At 44.2% G+C, this 20,516-nt stretch overlaps 1 protein-coding gene and 1 long non-coding RNA gene across 2 annotated transcripts in view; one reads left to right on the top strand and one right to left on the bottom strand.

Moving 5' to 3' along the window:
- The window catches only part of TBC1D19 (TBC1 domain family member 19), a 193,265-nt gene that overhangs the window by 54,029 nt on the left and 118,720 nt on the right, over positions 1-20,516 (bottom strand). The window lies entirely within an intron of this gene.
- The window catches only part of LOC137564463 (uncharacterized), a 71,085-nt gene that overhangs the window by 17,405 nt on the left and 33,164 nt on the right, over positions 1-20,516 (top strand). The window contains exon 3 of the long non-coding RNA XR_011030607.1: positions 3,729-3,800. This is a non-coding gene — a long non-coding RNA (uncharacterized lncRNA). The remainder of the gene's footprint in view (positions 1-3,728; positions 3,801-20,516) is intronic.

Here is a 20,516-nt window from a genome sequence, read left to right as displayed (position 1 = left end):
AATATTGTTTTAGTGAAAATCATTTATTAGTATGCTGAAATAGTCACAAATTTCAAAGGGAATGTACTTCATGTGGCTGTATTTGGAGGGCAGTGACATTTTAGAATGTAATGGTGTTAGATACTATTGCTCTTTAAATTAACCGCTTGAGGACCGTAGGCTTACATCCCCCCAGTGATCAGGCTATTTTTCACAAATTAGGCCACTGCAGCTTTAAGGCCTCGCTGCAGGGCTGTACAACTCAGCACACAGGTGACCCCCCTCCCCTTTTCTGCCCACCAACAGAGCTTTCTGTTGGTGGACTCTTATCCCTGTCAGCATATTTGTTTGTTTTTATACAAATATTTAATAGGTTTTTTAATAAATATTGTTTTTTTTATTTTTGTATTTATTCTACCTGTCCCTCCCTCGCCCTGCCAGCCAGTCAAAGCGATCGACTAAGATAGGTATCAGCCTATGACAGCGGATCGCTCCTGACACTCTCAGGGGGACAGCCGTGTCACAGCCGTGGCTCGCAGCGCTGTACACAGCAAATACACAGAGGTTTTGCCGTCTAACAGTCTCCTGGCGGCGAACGCCGCTGGGAGACTGATGACGGAGCATCGGCGCATGCGATCCCCAGCAAAACATGCCCCAGGACTGCACGCCAATCTGCGTTAGGCGGTCCTGGGGCTGCCGCTCGGCTCACGCCCATTGGTGTGAGGCGGACGTTAAGTAAGAATGTCTCAAATACAATAAGTTAAGATAGATCAAAAGATGGGTGGTTACAAATGCAACACATTTCTTTGTCATCATTAGAGAAGGGACTTCAGCGAAAAAGGAAAAAAATTAAGCAATACATTACAAATTGAGGAGTTAAAAAAAATAAAGAATTAATTAAGAAATGATTGATATTCACCATGTAATTTGTTCATATTGTTTGATCCACAATCAGCCTGCACGTCATCATGTTTACCACTGGTAAACATGAAAAAAACTAGACAGCACTAACTGCTATTATCTATAACCACACCCCCTAACAATGGGATAGGCTAAAAAGTTTTTTTTTTTTTTAATAGATATACATATGCACAGAGGTAAATAGGCAGTTGGAAAAAAACATTATTTCCCACAATGCAACAAGGCTCAGAGATAGGAAGCTGTCAGGACGTAGGTCCTGACATCACACTGGGGAGGGGTTTCACTAAAATATCAGCCATACAGACCCCCTGATGATCTGTTAGAGAAAAGCTAAAGAGTTCTCATGGGGAAGGGGGTATCATCTACTGATTGGGATGAAGTTCAATCCTTGGTTACAGTTCCTCTTTAAGGGCCCGTTTACAATGTATGCGGTGCTGTAGCCAATGCACGGCAATGGAACAGCTTCCATTGCATGCTGGTTATGTGGAGCGGTGTGGAGCGATCGGAGAACCTGCATCATGCAGCAGATTCTTGCACAGCCGCATCCGCTTCCCGTCTCCTCCAGTCATCCGATGCGGAAGTGACACAACTGCAAGCGAAGTGATGCAATGTGGCTAGGTAGCCGCACTCGCATCACTTCACAAGTGGAAACGGCCCTAATGCAGAAGAAAAATCAGTTACAGACAGTAACTGGGATCATCTGTTTACTCATCAGATCTGCAATAGCTATGGCATCTATGATGTATAACAATAAAGGGGACAGGAGTGTTTGTGAAAATAGACCACATGAGACACAGTTCCAACTATTGTGAAAATGTAACAGGAATCCACAGGACTCTGTTTACATCAAACTTTCAATGGTATGTCTGACGCAGAAGCATGTAAGTTGTACTGGATCAGAAGATTAAATCACAGGTCCAGGCTGGTGGCTTCTACTGAACTTTCTTCCGCAATTTTAGGAGCCAGCGGAAAAGTGATCTTTCATTTGAAAGTTCATTTCTCCGTGAAAGCTGATGTACAAATGAGGTACAGCAAATTTCGTATTGCAGATGCAGTATATAAAGTTCCATATAGTTTTCTACAATAATGAAGGTGATAGAACCTTTTCAGCACTGTACATTGATCCATTTGCTCAGCCGCAGATAGATGGATATGTGAAGAGAATTTGGAGTAAAGTTTCCATTGCTGAATTATGCTGCCATATAACGCTGGAAGGTTTGGGAGATGTGCTATCGCAGCAGCTGTGTACTATAACAGCACCAATTTCCTGCAAGATCAAATTTGCTAACAGCAAGCCATAAACACTAAGGCAGAACACATTGTGCCAACAAATAATGCAGGATAGAGCAACATTCAGGTCTGTTCTGCTGGGCCGTAATGTATTGTAATCTCTCTCCTTCCAAAATCCCAGAACCACGAGCACAATATTCAGAGCCGCTTTTCCTGGAAACAGATATGTAAATGTCAAGATGCTACAGGAAAATTAATTGTTCCCTCAATAATGTTGTTGTTAAATTCAAAATGATAATGAATATGTTGCATATGGTTTTACAAAATCAATAAAGGGGCATCAATAATCACTGGGATAAATGAACAGCCGAGGATTATTTATATAAACGCACAGCACTCCCGAAAATCAGAGCTGAACTTCGATGTCAGTTTGTAAAGGGGGAACGTTTGATTGATGTGGTTTACTGCCTTCATCCTGGAAAATACATTACTAGCTTGGCAAGACTAGGAGAAGTGCCACAGCCAGCTGAGAAACATGCTAAAACTGAGACCTGAAGGCCACAAAGTCATTATAGCGGTTTAGTGTCCTCTCCTGTTCTGGCTTTGGTTTCAAGTTCTTTCCTTTGTGTTGTTCTAAATGATGTGCAGTTAGGTTCTTAATATGGAACTGAACATGTACTGTGTTTGCCCTATTCCTGAACTCCTGAACTGGACAATGATGGACAATGCTTACATTAACCTTCCTGGCGGTAACCCCGAACGTAGTTCGGGGTAAGCCGCGCAGGAGGTTTTCTCAGGCCCTGCTCGGCGGATTTTCGTAATTTCTTTTTTGCTGGACGCAGCACTTTGCTAGCTTGCTTTTGCTGGATGCAGCACTTTGCTAGCTGCGCCAGCACACCGATCGCCGCCGCCCCGCGCCCGATCGACGCTATCCGGCGCGGCGCGCCCCCCCCCCCAGACCCCGTGCGCTGCCTGGCCAATCAGTGCCAGGCAGCGCCGAGGGGTGGATCGGGACTCCCAATGACGTCACCACGTCGGTGACGTCATCCCGCCCCATCGCCATGGCGACGGGGGAAGCCCTCCAGGAAATCCCGCTCTTTGAACGGGATTTCCTGATCGCCTATCGCCGGAGGCGATCGAAGCGGGCGGGGGGATGCCGCTGAGCAGCGGCTATCATGGGCTCGCTACATGATATAGGAAAAAAAAAAACAAAAAAAAAACTGCTACGCTGCCTCCTGGCGGAATTTTTCATACCGCCAGGAGGGTTAAAGAAAATGTATGCTAATTATAGGTTTACAATGTCGAATAATGCCAAGACCTTTGGATTGCGCTATCCATTTAAGGAGAGTCACTGCCGATGCACTCCTCCAGACAGGTACACCACACTGTGCACTATACGCAGAGTTCCCCAACCCTGTCCTCAAGGTCCACCAACAACACGTTTTGCAGTAAACCACAACCACAACAAGTAATTCCCCCCCCCCTTTTTTTCTGCCCACCAACAGAGCTTTCTGTTGGTGGGGTCTGATCCGCGCCGACATGTTTATTTACTTTTGTTTATTTTTTAAATAAATTGCTCTATTTTCTTTTCCTTCTAGGCTTGCCCTCCCTCCCCCGCCAGCCAATCACTGTTGTCGGCTGTCATAAGCATGATCCTACTCCATGTTGAGGTAAAAATTATGGATTTCCTCTACTTGATCTGAAAAAAAAAAAAGTGTTATTAACCTCTTGAGGACCACGGTGCTAAACCCCCCTAAAAACCAGGCCATTTTTAGTGAAATGGGTCACTGAAGCTTTAAGGCCGAGCTGTAGGGCCGCACAACACAGCACACTAGTGCTCTCTATTGGTGGGGTGGGGTGGGGTCTGATCGCCCCCAGTTGTTTTTTTTTTTTTTGCTAATATTTATTGTAATTTTTTTTAAACTTTTTTTGTTTTTTTTCCCTCCGAAACCCTCCCAGCCCCAGCCAGCTAATCATAGCGATCGGCTGTCATAGGCTTCATGCCTATGAGAGCTGATCGCTCTCTTGTGCCCCAGGCGCTGCCGTGGATCGCAGTGCTGTACGTAGTAAAAAGTCTCCAGAGCGGCAATCGCTGCTCGGAGACTGAAGGCGGAGCTCTGCTCCGCCTACCAACAGGAAATGCGTGCACAGCCTGCGCGCAATCTCTAGCAGTAGCCGGCCCCAGGAATTGACGCTAATTGGCGTTAGGCGGTCCTGGGGCTACCGCCACGGTCACGCCCTTTGGCCTGACGCAGTCTTTAGCTAGTTAATTATGACAATGTAATTCTTTTGAGCAATGTTTTATAAAGTCAGAATGTTCAGCTGTTAGATTAAATAGCTTTGTGTCATATCTGTTATTACTACCAGGGCTGTGGAGTCGGAGCAATTTTGGGTACCTGGAGTCGGAGATTTCATAAAATGAGGAGACTGAGTCAGTGATTTTTGTACAAGATACATAGCCCTAATAAGTATAAAACTAAGGAGTCAGAGTGGTTTCATGAAGTAAAGAGTTGGAGTCGGATGATTTTGGTACCGATTCCACATCCCTAATTACTACGATGTAAAAAAACTGACTGAACATCATCCAGCAGAAGTGATTCCATATTTGTTTGGGTGAGGAAAGATTTTACAATGGGCAAAAATTTACTAAATAACATATTACCGGGTAATGCATGATGTAATATATGAGCTATTTTAATCATTAAGTTACATTCAGTAAAATTCTTCTTTAAAAAATAGTTAACTCAAACATATGCGTCCAGTTTGAGTCTCTTTAAATCAATCAAGACGTATATACTGTACGTCTCCTGTAAATAAGCGGAGGGTGCTTACAGATCAGTAATTGGGGAACAGAAACGTGTTCCCTGGGCCAATTAAAGTGCATAGGAGCGAATGAACATGACACCATTTGGGAGCCATGTTCAAGAACCAATAAAACTGGAAAAAAATGTATTTATTTAAGCACTGAAAAGGATTTCTCTCAGTCCCTTTTAGTGCTTAAATTAATAAATTGCTTGCGTCCTTATAAACACCCCGCATACTGAAGCGGTTAAACCAGTTCAAATTACCTAATGTCATTTTGTATACATTTACTGAGATTTTCTATAAGGTCTCTTAATGCATTTTTTTTATTAGCAACGACAGATGCATTATTAGCTTTATAAGCCCAGTGACAGGCACATAACAACGCCTGCATATTCTAAGTGTAGGCAGTTACATTATGAGTACGCCAGCAGCTCACTACATCCTATGGAGGTAAGTAGCATTTAGTAGCTGTATGATCAAACACCTACCTCCACACCCTCTTACACTTCCGCTTACCACCTTCCAACCCAACTCCACAGCCTATTTCTAATTGTAAGCTGCTTCTTCCCTCGGCTCCCATGTGGGAAACCTAATCATTAAAGTAATTCAGTATTATGAAAATAAATCTACATTCAGACAAATATTTCACTTTATAAGGAATAATCTCACCATATATTATAAACTTAAATATAAATGGTAAGGAGTATGCAGCTGTTTAGAATGCCTCAGCAGCAATGGCAAATAAATACAGAGTTATTTAAACATTTATAGAAAAAAAAGTTTAAAAGAAAAATCATACAAATGGATTTGTTTAAGTTGTATGTTTATATAATAAGACTTCAACTATCAGCTGCAGATAAATGCCTTTCTATGAAGAGGTTTGCAGATAAAAATAATAGAACTCAGGAAAAATTACAGTGATTAATATGGCAGATGTGGGTGGAAGGATTGTGTACACATTCTAGTTTGATTGTCTGGCACATAATGTAGAGTCTCATTCCATAGATATGTTTTCTATAGAGATGACATGTCATTTTTGCCAAGCACAGATATTCTTTTTCACATCAGGTATTATTACGAAGTCTGATGTGAAATATGAAATGCAAAATGAGGTATAATTCTATTAAAGAGAGTCTGAAGCCAAAATAATTTACTTTTTTATTGCCAACTTGTGTTAAGCAGTAAGATCAAAGCTGATTCGCCGCATCCCCGCGGCAGAACAAGATATTTATCCCCCCCAAATCCTGGGGCAAAATTTTGCTGCCCGAGGTAGGCAGAGCTTTGCGCTGTAGCTCTGCCTCCAGTACAGTCAATCTCTGCCGATCTCCACCTTTCCCCTCCCTTCTCAGTGAAAGAAGACTTAGAGGGGCGGGGAGAGGTGGAGATTGACTGGAGCAGAGGCAGAGCTACTGCGCAAAGCTCTGCCTCCTCCAAGAAGTGCCGGGAGAACTTTGCCCCGGGGATTTCATGGGGATAAATACATCGTTCTGCGGCGCTGTTGAGGCAAATCAGATTTGATCTTACTGTTTAACATAAGTGAGCAATAAAAAAAGCAAATTATTTTGGCTTCAGACTGTCTTTAACGACTTTACCACCACAGGTTACTTTGCCTGCGGGGAACCGCGGGGGGCGCTCTTCGCTGTAAACACCGCAGTACGTGTATCTACGCCCGTGGTGCTGAAGTGAAGTCCACAGGGGTGTAGAAACAAGATACAGTGGTGGGGAAGGACTTAAAGTGACACTGAAGCGGAAAATGATATAATGAACTGTACGTGTAGTACAGAACTAATAGAATATTAGTAGCAAAGAAGAGTCTCATATTTTTATTTTCAGTTATATAGCTTTATTTATAACATTGTATTATTCTGTCATATATGCAATTTACAAACCAAACTCTGTATTTAAAACTATGAAACAGAGCAGAGCTAATAACCCTTTGAACTTTCTGGCAGTAAACACATAGGCCCAGTGCACACCAAAACCGCTAGCAGATCGTCAAAACGCTAGCAGTTTTGGGAGCAGAGAGCAGATATTTGGCCGGGTGCACACCAAGCGGATTTTGTATGCGATCCACCAGCCGCATCAGCCAGTGAAAACGCTTGGCTATTGTATTTCAATGTGTGGTGCACACCGGCGGTTTGAGTTTTTTTCAGCAAACCGCAAACGCGCAGCAGGAGGCGCGTTTTCGGCTTGGCAAAAACCTCAAACCGCCGGTGTGCACCATCCAATTGCAATACATTAGCCAAGCACTTTTCCAGGCGGATACGGCCGGCGCATCGCTCCAAAACCCGCTCGGTGTGCACTGGGCCTTATAAGTGCTTCAGATAGCAGCACGGTCTTCACCCAAGTTGGGTCAGAGAGCTCAGAAAAGCTCTTTTGCAAAGATAACAAGTAAAGTTTCTTGACTCTTCCTGTACTGGAAAACAATATGAGACTCTCTTCTTTGCTACCAATGTTCTATGTCTTAGCTGTATTACACATACAAGTCATTATATCATAAGTTTATTTTCACTTCAGATTCCCTTTAAGTGGCTATTTCACAAATATATTTTAAATTAAAACTGCACTTTAGTTGAAGGAGAAACATCTCTAATTATTCATATTTTGGTATCTTACTGTGTTCTTTTGTACAAACAGTAGCAATTGCAAGGAGCTCAGGAAATACTAAATGCTAGTCTGTTGCAATCACTTGATCAGGTCCCATTTTTTATGAGATACGGTATAAAAACCACATTTTATCTATCTTTGATAGTTCCTTAATCTTCAATATTTTTATATTGTTTTCTACACTATCAATTCCCGGTTTGCAGAAATAGAATCAACATTTTGCTCTGTGCAGGAAATTACTCATGGCTGCAAAGAAGTGACATTTAAAGTTCCTGGCAATTTTTCTCTATGGAATGTCCACTCGGTACGCAACAATCTTCCATTCACAAACTCTTTATCTATGATGTGACCACTTTCTGGGCCACAGTGAAGCCAGGTTAAAGTGTACCCGAGGCAACGTGTGACATGATGAGATAAACATGTGCATTTACACAGCAAAACATATTAATAACCAGGCTGTTTATCTCATCTAATTTTATTTTTCTGATCAAATGAGTTACATCAGTCGACTTGACACCCAAACGAGCATCCGATTCAATAATAACTCTTGAATCGGATGCAAATCAGTGGCGCCACAAGCATGCCCGATTGACGATTCGACCGATCATTGGACATGCTGAAAGATGTAGGGCCGATGTGGTCGATGGGGTGTGTTGCCGTAATGGGGTGCGATATTGAGATGAGCAGCAAACACGATGGAACCCCCGGTGCCGTTTCCCTTAACCACTTCACCACAAGGCGGTTTTTACCCTAACGGACAAGAGCGATTTTTACCTTTCAGTGCTCATCCCTTTCATTTGCCAATAGCTTAATCACTACTAATCACAATGAAATGATCTATATCTTGTTTTTTTCACCACCAATTGAGCTTTTTGGGGTTGATATTTGTTTTCAGTAATTACTTTATTCTCTATGCATTTTAAAGGGAAATACAAGGAAAAAATGAAAAAAAATACACTATGTCTCCAATTTCATCCCCTATGGTTTTAATATAAACACTGCTACTGTACATAAAACCCACACATTTTATCTGCCCATTTGTCCTGGTTATTACAAGATTTTAATTATATCCCTAGTACAAAGTATGCTGACAATATATCATTTGGAGATAAAGGTGTATTTTCTTTTTTGGTGGGTTTTTTTCCACAATTTTCACGTGCACAGGGATGCGCACGCACAGCGGCAGCAGCACTGTCTGACTGATAAAAACGTCCTGGAGCCATTAAGAGGCTCTAGCAGGACGTTTTTATAAGTCAGCATGTCATTAAGTGGCTAATGTGAATGTACCACCTGTCTATGTATTTAATACTTCACCCATTCGCTGTCTCATCATGCTACTGGGCTTCTGTAAAAGCACGTGAAGCATGTGTGACGTCACACAGGCACTACATGCTTAACAATGGAAGCCCACCCGCAAAGCGGAAGATGAATGGGGACCATGGCAGGAGACAGAGGACAGAAAAAGTATTAAATGCACAAGCAGGGGGCACCAGAGAGAGATCTATCTATTGGTCAGTCTGCCCATACATCGTCTGATGTATGGGCACCTTTAATTTTCAGGCATCCAAGTGACAGTTTCTGTCTTGTCAGTACAGGGAATATAGTAAACATCACTGATAAGCAAATTACAGCCATAAAAGTTACCCTTTCAGAACAAAACCTCTGAGGGCAAGGGAGAGATAGAAAAGGGTGAATAGTTCATGTATTTTAACTCCGGAACTCCTGAGACAATTCTATTGAGCAGAAACAATAAAAGATTCAATCTACTTAGGAAATGTTTAAATATAAAATAAAACCATGGAATGTCTTAAAAAGTCTCACACACACGCACGCACGCATACACACACACCTAAAATATCACAGTCATTGGGCTTGATTCACAAAAGAGTGCTAACTGTTAGCACGGCCGTTTTCACGCGAATTTTCGCATTGCGAGCGATTGCGAATTTTCGCGCTAAACGATAACGTTTTCACTCGCAAACGCGAATTTTCGCGCAAAACGATATCGATTTCGCAGTAAAATTCGCGTTTGCGCGCGAAAACGTTATCGTTTCGCGCGAAATTTGCGATCGCGCGCAATGCGAGAATTCGCACGAAAACGTCCGTGCTAACAGTTAGCACCCTTTTGTGAATCAAGCCCATAGTATTTTATTTCTACCATGGGAAATTAACCTGCTGGTATTTTTCTGAATGTGAGAAGAGACCAAAGTGCCCAGGGAAACAAACACAACCACAGGGAGACCATAAAACCTTCATATTGTCAGAGTCCTGGCTGGGAATCTAATCTAAGACTCTTAAGCTGGCCATACACTAGGCCGATTCCCCGCCGATCGACAGCAGATTCGATCACTGGGATCGAATCTGCTGTCACATTGTTCACGCTACACGCTAAATTTCAATCTATTTCGTCCCGAAATAGATCGATCCCGTCGATCGCTCTGTGCGGGAAATTACCAACGATCGCCCGCGGGTAGGGAGCGCGTCGCTAGCGGCGTTCGAGTGCCCGACGACCGATGCAATAGAGTGGCAATACATTACCTGCTCCGCCAGCACGACTCACCCCGGTCACCACTGCTCCGTCTCCGCTCTGGTCTGGTCTCCGGGTCCGGTATGCTTCACTTCTTCTAGCCCGGCAGGAAGTTTAAACATTAGAGGGCGCTCTACTGTTTAAACTTCCTGCCGGGCAGGAAGAAGTGAAGCATGCAGAACCCGGAGACCAGACCAGAGCGGAGAAGACAGCGGAGACCTGGGGACTGGAGTCGCGCCGGCGGAGCAGGTAATGTATGCGGGTATGCGGGCGGGGGGAGCGGCGGCAGCACCACCACCACAGATTGTGAACGGTTTCAGGCTGAAATCGGTTAACAATCTGTTTGCAGTAAAGGCAGCCATACGATCCCTCTCTGATCAGATTCGATCAGAGAGAGATCTATCTGTTGGTCGAATCTGATGGCAAATCGACCAGTGTATGGCTACCTTTACTCACTGTATGGAGCTATTGATAATCACTTAGCCCCCATGTTCCGCCTTCAATAAACACACAAAGTTACTCCATCAATACTTAATTTCTCTCATTCCACTCCTTTTCTGACCTCTCACAATGATTTACCACTGAAACTCTCTTTTGCTTATCCAGCTTCACAAACACCTTCCTCTCCTGATGATCACACTGACATTCACGTTCCTCAGTCTTCACTTCCAAAGCCTTGTACACATTCTACACTGAACTCAGCAGAGGTGACCAACTCAGATCATCTCAGTCGAGAATCTAAGCGTAGAGCCTCTCAAATGCATTGCCGAAACATCCAGATGGCCAGATTCTCTCCGCCTCGTGCATGGTTCCTCTCCTTATCCTGCATGCAGGAAACCTCTCTGTTGGACACTGAACCATTATCCGCCTCCATAACAACAGAATGCATCGTCCAGCTGTAGCCTAGTAAAGCATCTGTATAAGGCCTGGAACCGACTAGGAGCGCTTTTCTGAGCACTTTGTGATTTGAAATGCTATTGGTAATGTAATGCTATGAGTGTGATCCCACTTGAGCGATGTGATTTTATAAATATCCTCCTTAGCATTGCATTAGCAAGAATTTTTTCAAATCACCAGGGCTTACAAAAGGCTTCTAGTGGGTTTGAGTCTCTTATTCAAACCTAACAGTACCCTCACTAATCACCTTACCTTAAAGAGAACCAGAGACAAAGCACCCTCATGTATTTTATTACATTTATCAGTGGGAACATGACAGTAAACACCTACCATGCTTTTAGTTTTATTATTCTCTGCCTAATCTGTCTGTTATCAGCTGTGATAAGAATCCCTGACTCAGCATTCAGTCTAGGTTTGACCTGGAATCATTACAGCCGAGTCAGTCTTTTCAAGCCCAAGCCTGCCCCCTTATGGCTCAGCTCTCCTGTTTTGCATACTTAGAGCTCTGATGACATGGGAGGGGCTGCTGCTGCCGAGAAAGAAGCTCTGAAACAGACAAGTGTATCTGTGTGCACTGTCATTATCTACTGTATGCAGTTTAATTTCTATGAGAGACACTTCCTACAGGCAGCTGCACAGCATACCAGAATAATGAAAGCACACAGATGAAAGGCTGCAAGAAGCCCTGCTTGTCTATAGTCTCATAGAGGCTAGTCAGCACATCCAGAACAGCTTATAACCTGGAAGCAGAAGGGATATGAGCCGGCGGCCATATTGGATTGTTCCTGGAGCAATAATGGATAAAAAACACTCAAAAAGGCACACCACAGTGGTGAAATTATCAGGTAGAGCATTTATTCTTTACAAGCTATCAACTGATATGTTTATTTTGTGTGAATCGTTCATCTCTGGTTCCCTTTAAAGGGGCACTATGGTGAAAAGCTGATTTTCTGATAACTCTACTAACATATATACATGATAGGAAAGGCATTACTTTTTCAGCACAGTTTATAAGTCTTGTAGAAGTGCTGATTTACAACATACGACAGCTGCTCTACGGCCATTAAAGTAAACCCTAGGTGAGAGTGATATCGAGGCTGCTATGTTTATAGGTCCTGGGAAGAAGATATTTTTCACAGACATTTATCTTGGAGCTGTAGCAGCATGTGCAGCGGCAGGTCACCCAATCTCTGTCACACAGTGTTGGGGCCAAGGACCTTCTGACCAGTGCTAAATCAAAATTTCACATATATACAAAATTTTGCAGTTACGCATCATAATCGTAATTCTAAATTTCTGGGAAAATTGTAATTTCGACCTAATAATCTTTGAGAAAATTGATTTTAAAAATGCAAAGAAAAATGGTTTTTAAACTGTCATTTTTTTTTAGTTTAAAAACCATTCTTTGCATTTTTCTCAAAAACTACAAGGTATTTTTGGAAAATAATTTTTTTGCCTTATACCCACTATTCTCCGTAACATATGTAGCAATTTTGGGATCAATAGCATGTATGAGGGCCTTGCTATTCACTGCCAAATTCGGCACAAAATTACGTGAAAATTATGCGAAATTTTACACGAAATTACGAATAACTATATGAAATCAATTAACTGTACAAATGCAAATTACATATAGGCGAAATTGCAAAAATGTACGGAATCGTAATTACCTGATTACGATCATCACTACTTCTGACCACAGACACCTGGTCTTCAAAACACAGGCAGAGAAGATACTTTACTGCCCACTGGGTAAACATGGTGGTGATGATGGGAAAAGAAGGACTGTGTAGCTGTAGAGTTCAGTCGGTGGCACCGCCGTGGCTTGCAGGCAGGGTAGCCTCTTCTTCTCCTTCCTCTGCAGCCTCTTCCTCAGCAAAGTCCTCCTCTTCCGCTGCACCTTCCTCTTCCTCTGTGGCACCCAAACTTTCCAGAGTCTGTTCCACCATGCAGGTATGATGGCCTCGTGCTGTGCTGCTGATGTTGTGCCTGGAAGCAAAAAGCCACACCGGACCTGCACTGCTGTCCACTCTGCAGACATAGGCTGATGAGTGGCTAAACCCATACAACCTCTCTGTTGGAAAAGTCATCTGTGACAATTGTACCAATCTAGTGTCTGCACTGAAAATGAACAAATTGACTCATGTGCCTCGCATGGCACATGTATTAAATCTGATTGTGCAATGTTTCGTGGACAAGTATCTTGCATTCTATGACAACCTGAAGCAGGCCAGGAAAGTGGCTTGACATTTCCGAGACCCTACACCGCCATGGCTCGCCTTAACATTAAGTGGCAATACAAAATAGCCGTGAAATGGCTTATTTGTGACAGCCTTACCAGATGAAATTCAATGTACCGGCAGAAATGTGCAGGTAATGAGTAGCTGAGTGCAGTGGCTAGTAGGACAATCTCTGGAGAGCTGGGTCATTTTTACCCGAGGCAATGGGTGCTCATACATGATGTCTGAAGACTGATGCATCCTTTCGAGAAGGCCACTAATCTGGTCAGTCGCAGCAAAAGCATACATGATATTATGCCGTACATATTTTTTTTCTGGAGCATGTCATGCGACATGTCCTTGGCCAGGACGTGAACAAGCAGGAGCATGAAGAGGAGGAAGAGTTCACGCTGTTGAAAATTGGAGAGGGGGCTAAGTCATCATCTGCTGTACCTGAGGACAGGGAAGTGTCTGAAGAGGAGATATAGGAGGATGGTGGCTTTCTTAAGGAAGAGCAGGAGGTGCAGGCTTCCCTGGAGGCTTCTCACCTTTTGGGGGACCCTGGTCTTGTCTGTGACTGGGGGGAACAAACCATGGGAGATGGTGTTACGCTTGATGAGGAACAGGAGCTGGAGCCCTTTACCACACACCTCATTGGAATGGGGCAGTTCATGCTGACGCGTTTGAAGAGGAACCCCCATATCAAAACAATGAAGGACACGGACCTGTACTGGGTGGCAACTTTAGTAGACCCTTGGTACAAACAGAAAATGATGGAGATTAGGCCTGAATGATAAACCGTTTTCGTATCGAAATCGCGACCACAGAAGTGACGATTCCGTGTTGGCCTTGCGGCGATTTTTATCCCCCTCTGCAGTCAGCCCAGCATTCCCCTCTACCGCTCCGTGCAGCAGCGGTTTGCGGCGGCTCAGCGCCAGTGCTTTCACTTGCCATGATTGAAGCCGCTCACTCTCTCCCCCAACTTCTGCCTGTGCAGCCAATCAGCAGAGCGGACAGCAAACTCCGCCCACATGCTCTCACACTCGCGGCGGCTCACGGCTCCCAGCACCTCTACATCACTAGCTGGGCAGGCGACAGACTCCGCCGCATAGCAGGCTGTCAATTACATGTTGGGCTACGGGCGGCAGACTCCGCCCACCTGCAGGCTCTCACACTTGGGGCGGCTCACTCCATGCTAGGCTAACAATCCTATTTTGTATTAATGTAATCACAAGAGGTCAGCGCTCACAGCAAGAGTTAAAACAAGTCAGCCAGTTCGCCCTCTCTTCACAATAAACATAAATAAAAGACAACAGAGATGGCGCTCTGGCAAAATCACAATGCATAAAAACGTCCGTGTACTGAGGACCTAAAATTATAAAATGTCCATAAACATCTGAAATTTTCAAGATAATTTCTTCTGTATGTGATACACGATCTGCTGCATATCCTATTTCAATTGCAAGTGAGTGGACCACCACCAACACCCTTTGTGTGCCACTCACCGCTGTAGTAGACCAACCAATGGTCTATATGCACCTTGGGACCGTTCCCGGGTCGTCCCCCACCTCTCGATCAATGCTCTTTACAATCCAGATGCAGTTTGTCATATACCTCAATAAAAAATGCTCAACATAGCGTAATACTGCTAAAAAACGTTTTAATTATAAAAAACTATTGCACTTACAATCTCCATGTACGTTTAAAAGTATGAGTAATTTTGGCACGGGCTCTCCCCCGCATAGGTGGCCGGGCTGGCTGGCTTTGGCTGACCCTGTCGTTTCTCCGCTGCGCATACGGTAGACGCCGGGGTGCCTGTACGCCTCCTCACCACGCTGCTCCGTGCACAATCCACTTCCGCATTAGACTCCGCCCTATCGATTTCGTCACTTCGTGACTCATCAGGGGCTCGGAGTCCAATGCGTAGAGCGGATCAAAATGTAGCTGCCTCCTCCTCCCTCAGCCCGCCCCCTCCATGCGTAACCTGTCAGTATGCAATACGTCACTCGCTTGTGAGATTAGCAAAACCTCCTACCCTCCGTATTTTTGCCATAGCCTTCCAGCTGAACCATCCAGCAGCCGTGCCCACACAGTTACAATCCCACAAAATACATTTTAAATCCCTATTAATGCCTCAACCCCTATCCAGCGCTGTATGCATTAACAAGACACACCACCTTTCACCGCTCTCTCCATATTATGCACCATCATTAACTCTATCCCTATACTATATCAGTGCTTAAAGGGCACCCCCTTTATTTCTATCCCCTGTCCCCTCCCCCCAAGACACTACTTTCAGGGTCTCCCCCCTTGTGATCTACCATAACTACTATGCACACTATGTTCCTGCATTATGTATAACCTCCTCCACCTCCATACTTTGTATTCCCTGGTGCATAATGTCACACATCAACTGTTGGCCCTGTTCTCAGGGGGGCCCGGGCGCATGCGCACACATCGCACCCTCCCCCCCCCCCCCCTCCTACCGACAAGTTTCCACCCTAGTGACTGTGCATTACATCACACCCAATGCAGCTAGTTTAACCTGCCCCCCACCCCACCAAACATCCCCTAATCACCCAAGAAACACACCAGATCTATGTCTATATTTAAACCCTCAGGTCTGAGGGTCCCCATGTTGTGAATCCATTTTGTCTCCTCCTGTGACACCCTCTTTAGTTTGTTACACCCTCTCCAATGGGGTATTAGTTTTTGTAGGGCTCAGAATGATAAACCTTTAGGGTCACAATCACGATGTGTACAAAAATGTGCTGAGAGACTGTGGTTAGGATACCCCTTCCAGATATTGCGGATGTGCTCCCCCATTCTCTCCTTTAGGGTCCTCGTAGTTCTCCCAATATATTGCCATCCGCATTCGCACCAAGCAAGGTAAACCACATGTCTGTCATTACACGTGATGAATTACCTAATGTTGAAATTTTTTCCATTACTGAAAGATACTACTTTATTAGTCTTAATGCCTTTAGCTTCCCTACAGGCTTTACACCCTCGACATGGAAAAAAACTGGCTGTTTGCCATCCCTGCATAGTTTGAACTTTCTTAGGGTCCACACAGCTAGGTGCCAGGAATTGTTTCAGGTTTTGATCCTTCATATATATGAACTTTGGTCTGTTGGGTATAATCCCTCTTAGTGTAATGTCAGTTCCCAGTATGTCCCAATGTCTGATAATTATTTTTTGTAGCTGCCTATACTGGGTGTTATAGCCTGTAATGAATGCGATATCATACTCACCTCCATTATCCATCTCCTCTTTGTCCCTTAGCAACTAATTTCTATCCAAATCTCCTATCTTTCTGATCTCTCCTTCCAGGTCTCTTTCTAAGTATCCCTTCTCCATAAATCTTTCTTTTAGTATCCCAGCCTGTTGGTAATAGTCTCCAATGTTTGTACAATTTCGCTTCATTCTCAAAAATTGCCCTTTGGGGATCCCCCTAAACGTACATGGAGATTGTAAGTGCAATAGTTTTTTATCATTAAAACGTTTTTTAGCAGTATTACGCTATGTTGAGCATTTTTTATTGAGGTATATGACAAACTGCATCTGGATTGTAAAGAGCATTGATCGAGAGGTGGGGGACGACCCGGGAACGGTCCCAAGGTGCATATAGACCATTGGTTGGTCTACTACAGCGGTGAGTGGCACACAAAGGGTGTTGGTGGTGGTCCACTCACATGCAATTGAAATAGGATATGCAGCAGATCGTGTATCACATACAGAAGAAGATATCTTGAAAATTTCAGATGTTAATGGACATTTTATAATTTTAGGTCCTCAGTACACGGACGTTTTTATGCATTGTGATTTTGCCAGAGCGCCATCTCTCTTGTCTTTTATCTATTTTGTATTAAGGGCGGCAAACTCCGCCCACAGGCTGTCACTCGTGACTCACTCCTCTCAGCGCTTCCACATTATTTGATGGGTGGGCGGGCGGCAGACTCCACCCACATGCATGCCAATCAAACTTTGTGTCATGGGCAGCAGACTCTGCCTGTCTTTCAAGTTTTGTATCGGCTCTGCCTACTTTGCACAGTGTGTCAGCATGATAATGGTGATGACTGCTGTGGTGTGACTGACTGTGGTGATCTATTCTTTCTGTGGTCTGCAAAGCTGCAGTGGGGCACTTTGAATTTGGGCAAATGTGGAAGCCTCTCTGCCTTCACTTCCGCTTTGGTGATGTAAGCGGAAGTGAAGGTAGAGACGCTTCCGCATTGTGCCCGGACCACCCAGCGGCTGTTAACAGTGAGGATACCACTGTTCACCGAGGACATCGCTATTATCCAGCGGTAAGCCGCAGCCTTCCCACTGCCCACATAACCTTTAGGGAGCCGGGGAAAGGCGTCAAAGGTAACCAGGCAGAGGAGGACCCGGGCGGGGGGCGGCGTTTGGGGGGCGGGAACACTTATACAGAGGGCGGGGACAGCCGCGGGAAACATAAACAGATTAAGATCCTGCAAACCCCCCACAGACTGCAAACCCCCCACAGGTGCCTGAGATAGACGGGAGGTCAGGACAGCCGCGGGGACTCGACATTTTAAGGCGGGGGGCAACTTGCTCTGGGCAGAATTTGCGACATTTAGACCATAAGATGCAGGCACTTTTCCCCCCGTTTGGGGAAGAATAAGTGCGTCTTATGGTCGGAAAAATACGGTAATTGCCCAATTTTTCAGGCCTCCAGTGTGGCTGCAAGAACAATGTTTTAGCCAAGTAATTGGCCAATTTTTCAGGGCTCTAATGTGGCTGCAAGAACAATGTTTTAGGCAGGTAATTGCCCAATTTTTCAGGCCTCACATACTGTGGCTGCAATTTAAAATGTTTTGGCAGATAAATACATTTTTCAGGCACCGGCTGCACATAACAATTTTTAGGAAGGACACACAGCCTCCCTTCTAAAGACCTTTATTTGAAAACCCTTGAAACTATATGTGATTTTTGAAATTCACTATGAAAAAAAGCCTCTGCATAAAATATGTGCTTTTGTAGGAACATTGATCCTCTTCCACAATGCCACTGTCTGTTTTTGTACAAGTTGTACACCTTTTAAAAGCAAGAAGTTTTGAATCAGAATATCATTTATTGGCTAACTTGAAAGAATTAGGCTATTCCACCTTCATCAGACGCGAATCCTGTATGCTGACAAGTTGTTAGAACAGACAGCTATATACATGCATGTCATATGTCATAAATCTTTTTTAGCCTAGACAAACTGCATCAATTCTGCTTGTAGCTAACTCTTGAACTCGGAATTTCCAATGCCTCTCTGCCACTCTGAGCCTTAAAGGGGCACTCAAGTCTGTGAAAAAAAAAATGAGTTTTACTCACCTGGGGCTTCCAGCAGCCCCCTGCAGCTGTATTGTGCCCACGCCGACTCCATCAGATGCTCCTGGCCCCGCCGGCGGGCAGGCCTGGAACGCGAGTGATTCTTCGCGTTGCCGGCCACAATAGCGCATAGTGGCTGGATAGTGTAATGGTTAAGGGCTCTGCCTCTGACACAGGAGACCTGGGTTCGAATCTCGGCTCTGCCTGTGCAGTAAGCCAGCACCTATTCAGTAGGAGACCTTGGGCAAGTCTCCCTAACACTGCTACTGCCTATAGAGCGCGTCCTAGTGGCTGCAGCTCTGGCGCTTTGAGTCCGCCAGGAGAAAAGCGCAATATAAATGTTCTGTGTTTGCTCTGTGCTTATGCTGCTATATGCTATAAAGGGCACTATTGGGGCTTCCAGCAGAGGGCTGCTGGAAGCCCCAGGTGAGTAAAACTCATTTTTTTCACAGACTTAAGTGCCCCTTTAAGGCCTATATTCACTGGTAGATGGATCAGGGAACACTCAGACGCAAAGAACGGGCATTCCCTGATCCATCTTCCTACCTGTGGCAACATGTGACGGCACACGGTAAGTGCGCACGAGAGTTCAAACGATCGTGGCATTTTGCATGGCAGTTGTCAGGGGTGTTAAAGATTTGATCCCTTGCGACAGTCATAATCGCCACGTGTCGCAAAGCATCAATCACCTAATCGCGCGCATGTACTGAAGCCGGCTCACTCCCTTAAAAAGCTTCCCCAGCATTGCTAGAACCTGTCATATTCCTTGCGAGACTGCTGCATATCCAGGTTTCCTTCATATTATAAGACTGATGCCCTTGCTTTATGCTTTCAAGATGACAAACAGTATTGTGAATATTTAAACCCACAGATTGAGGCACAATCCTTCCTAATAGGATGAGTGTAGGGAGGCCTTGCCCTCTCTCTAATGTAGCAGATCCCAACAAGCATGACAAATTTGCATTTAATCAGACAGAAAGGGAAGGAGAGACTGTCATTTTGCTCCATGACATTTATTCTGACATTGCAATCAAATACATCATTAGGAAACTGAAAAATGTAATTTGCTTTGAGCAGCAGAAATGTAAGGGGAATCAGGTAATTTCACTCAAATTAACTCCCTTCTGTATCATGTTCCTTTATTACACAAGGTGAAAATAGCAGGTGTCCCTTGGATCCACTGTCTGAGTTCTGCTATTAAATTCATACTGGGAGATTAGCCCTGGGAATTTATGGTAACATGCTCACAAAAGGTTCTCCTTTCTTATAATGTAGAAAGCTAATTGCTGTGTAGCTTTATAATTGTGTTATTTGTTGAAGAGTTGCTGAGTTCTGATACACAATCTTTCTAGATTGTTTCGGTTCACCTTCTGTCCCTAGGCAGAAGGATGCAGATGCACAGTCACTTGAGACAGAAACAGCCCATAAACTAGCCAGCCTATTACAGTTGCCCACAGCTCAGCATTTAAATTAAGTCAGTAACTCGTGATCAGTCATTGGTGCAGCCCAAAGGTTCCTATGCAAAGAAACAAATACAATAGGTATGTGCCAGGACGCTTAGCTAGCTACACACAAGTTAAGGTGAACCTCCAGACTAAAAATCTACTCAGCAGCACTGAAATAACTTGGTGGTTCTTTAAGGCTAGGTGCACACATTGCAGAAACGCTGGCGTTACGGAAAACGCTGCGTTTTTGCCGCTAAAGGAAGTCTATGGGCGGCAGAAATCAAAAACTCATACGTGTTTTTGATGCGTACATTTTCAAAAACGCTGGTTTTGTTGCATAATCTTCAAAAACGCATAAAAAAACCGCAAATAATGTAAATCAATGGAAACGCAATGGTATGCGTTTTCCTAAAAATTGTTACGTGATGTATTTCCGCTTCCTGTTGTCTTCCTAGTGATTTGCATAAAACGCAAAATGAAAACCACATACAAAACACATATGCGTTTCAATATGCGAACCGCAAGTGCATTAAGACACACGCAAAG

Source organism: Hyperolius riggenbachi, chromosome 1 (assembly GCF_040937935.1).
Source record: "Hyperolius riggenbachi isolate aHypRig1 chromosome 1, aHypRig1.pri, whole genome shotgun sequence".
NCBI lineage: Eukaryota > Metazoa > Chordata > Amphibia > Anura > Hyperoliidae > Hyperolius > Hyperolius riggenbachi.
This window is presented reverse-complemented; position numbering and strand designations above follow the sequence as displayed.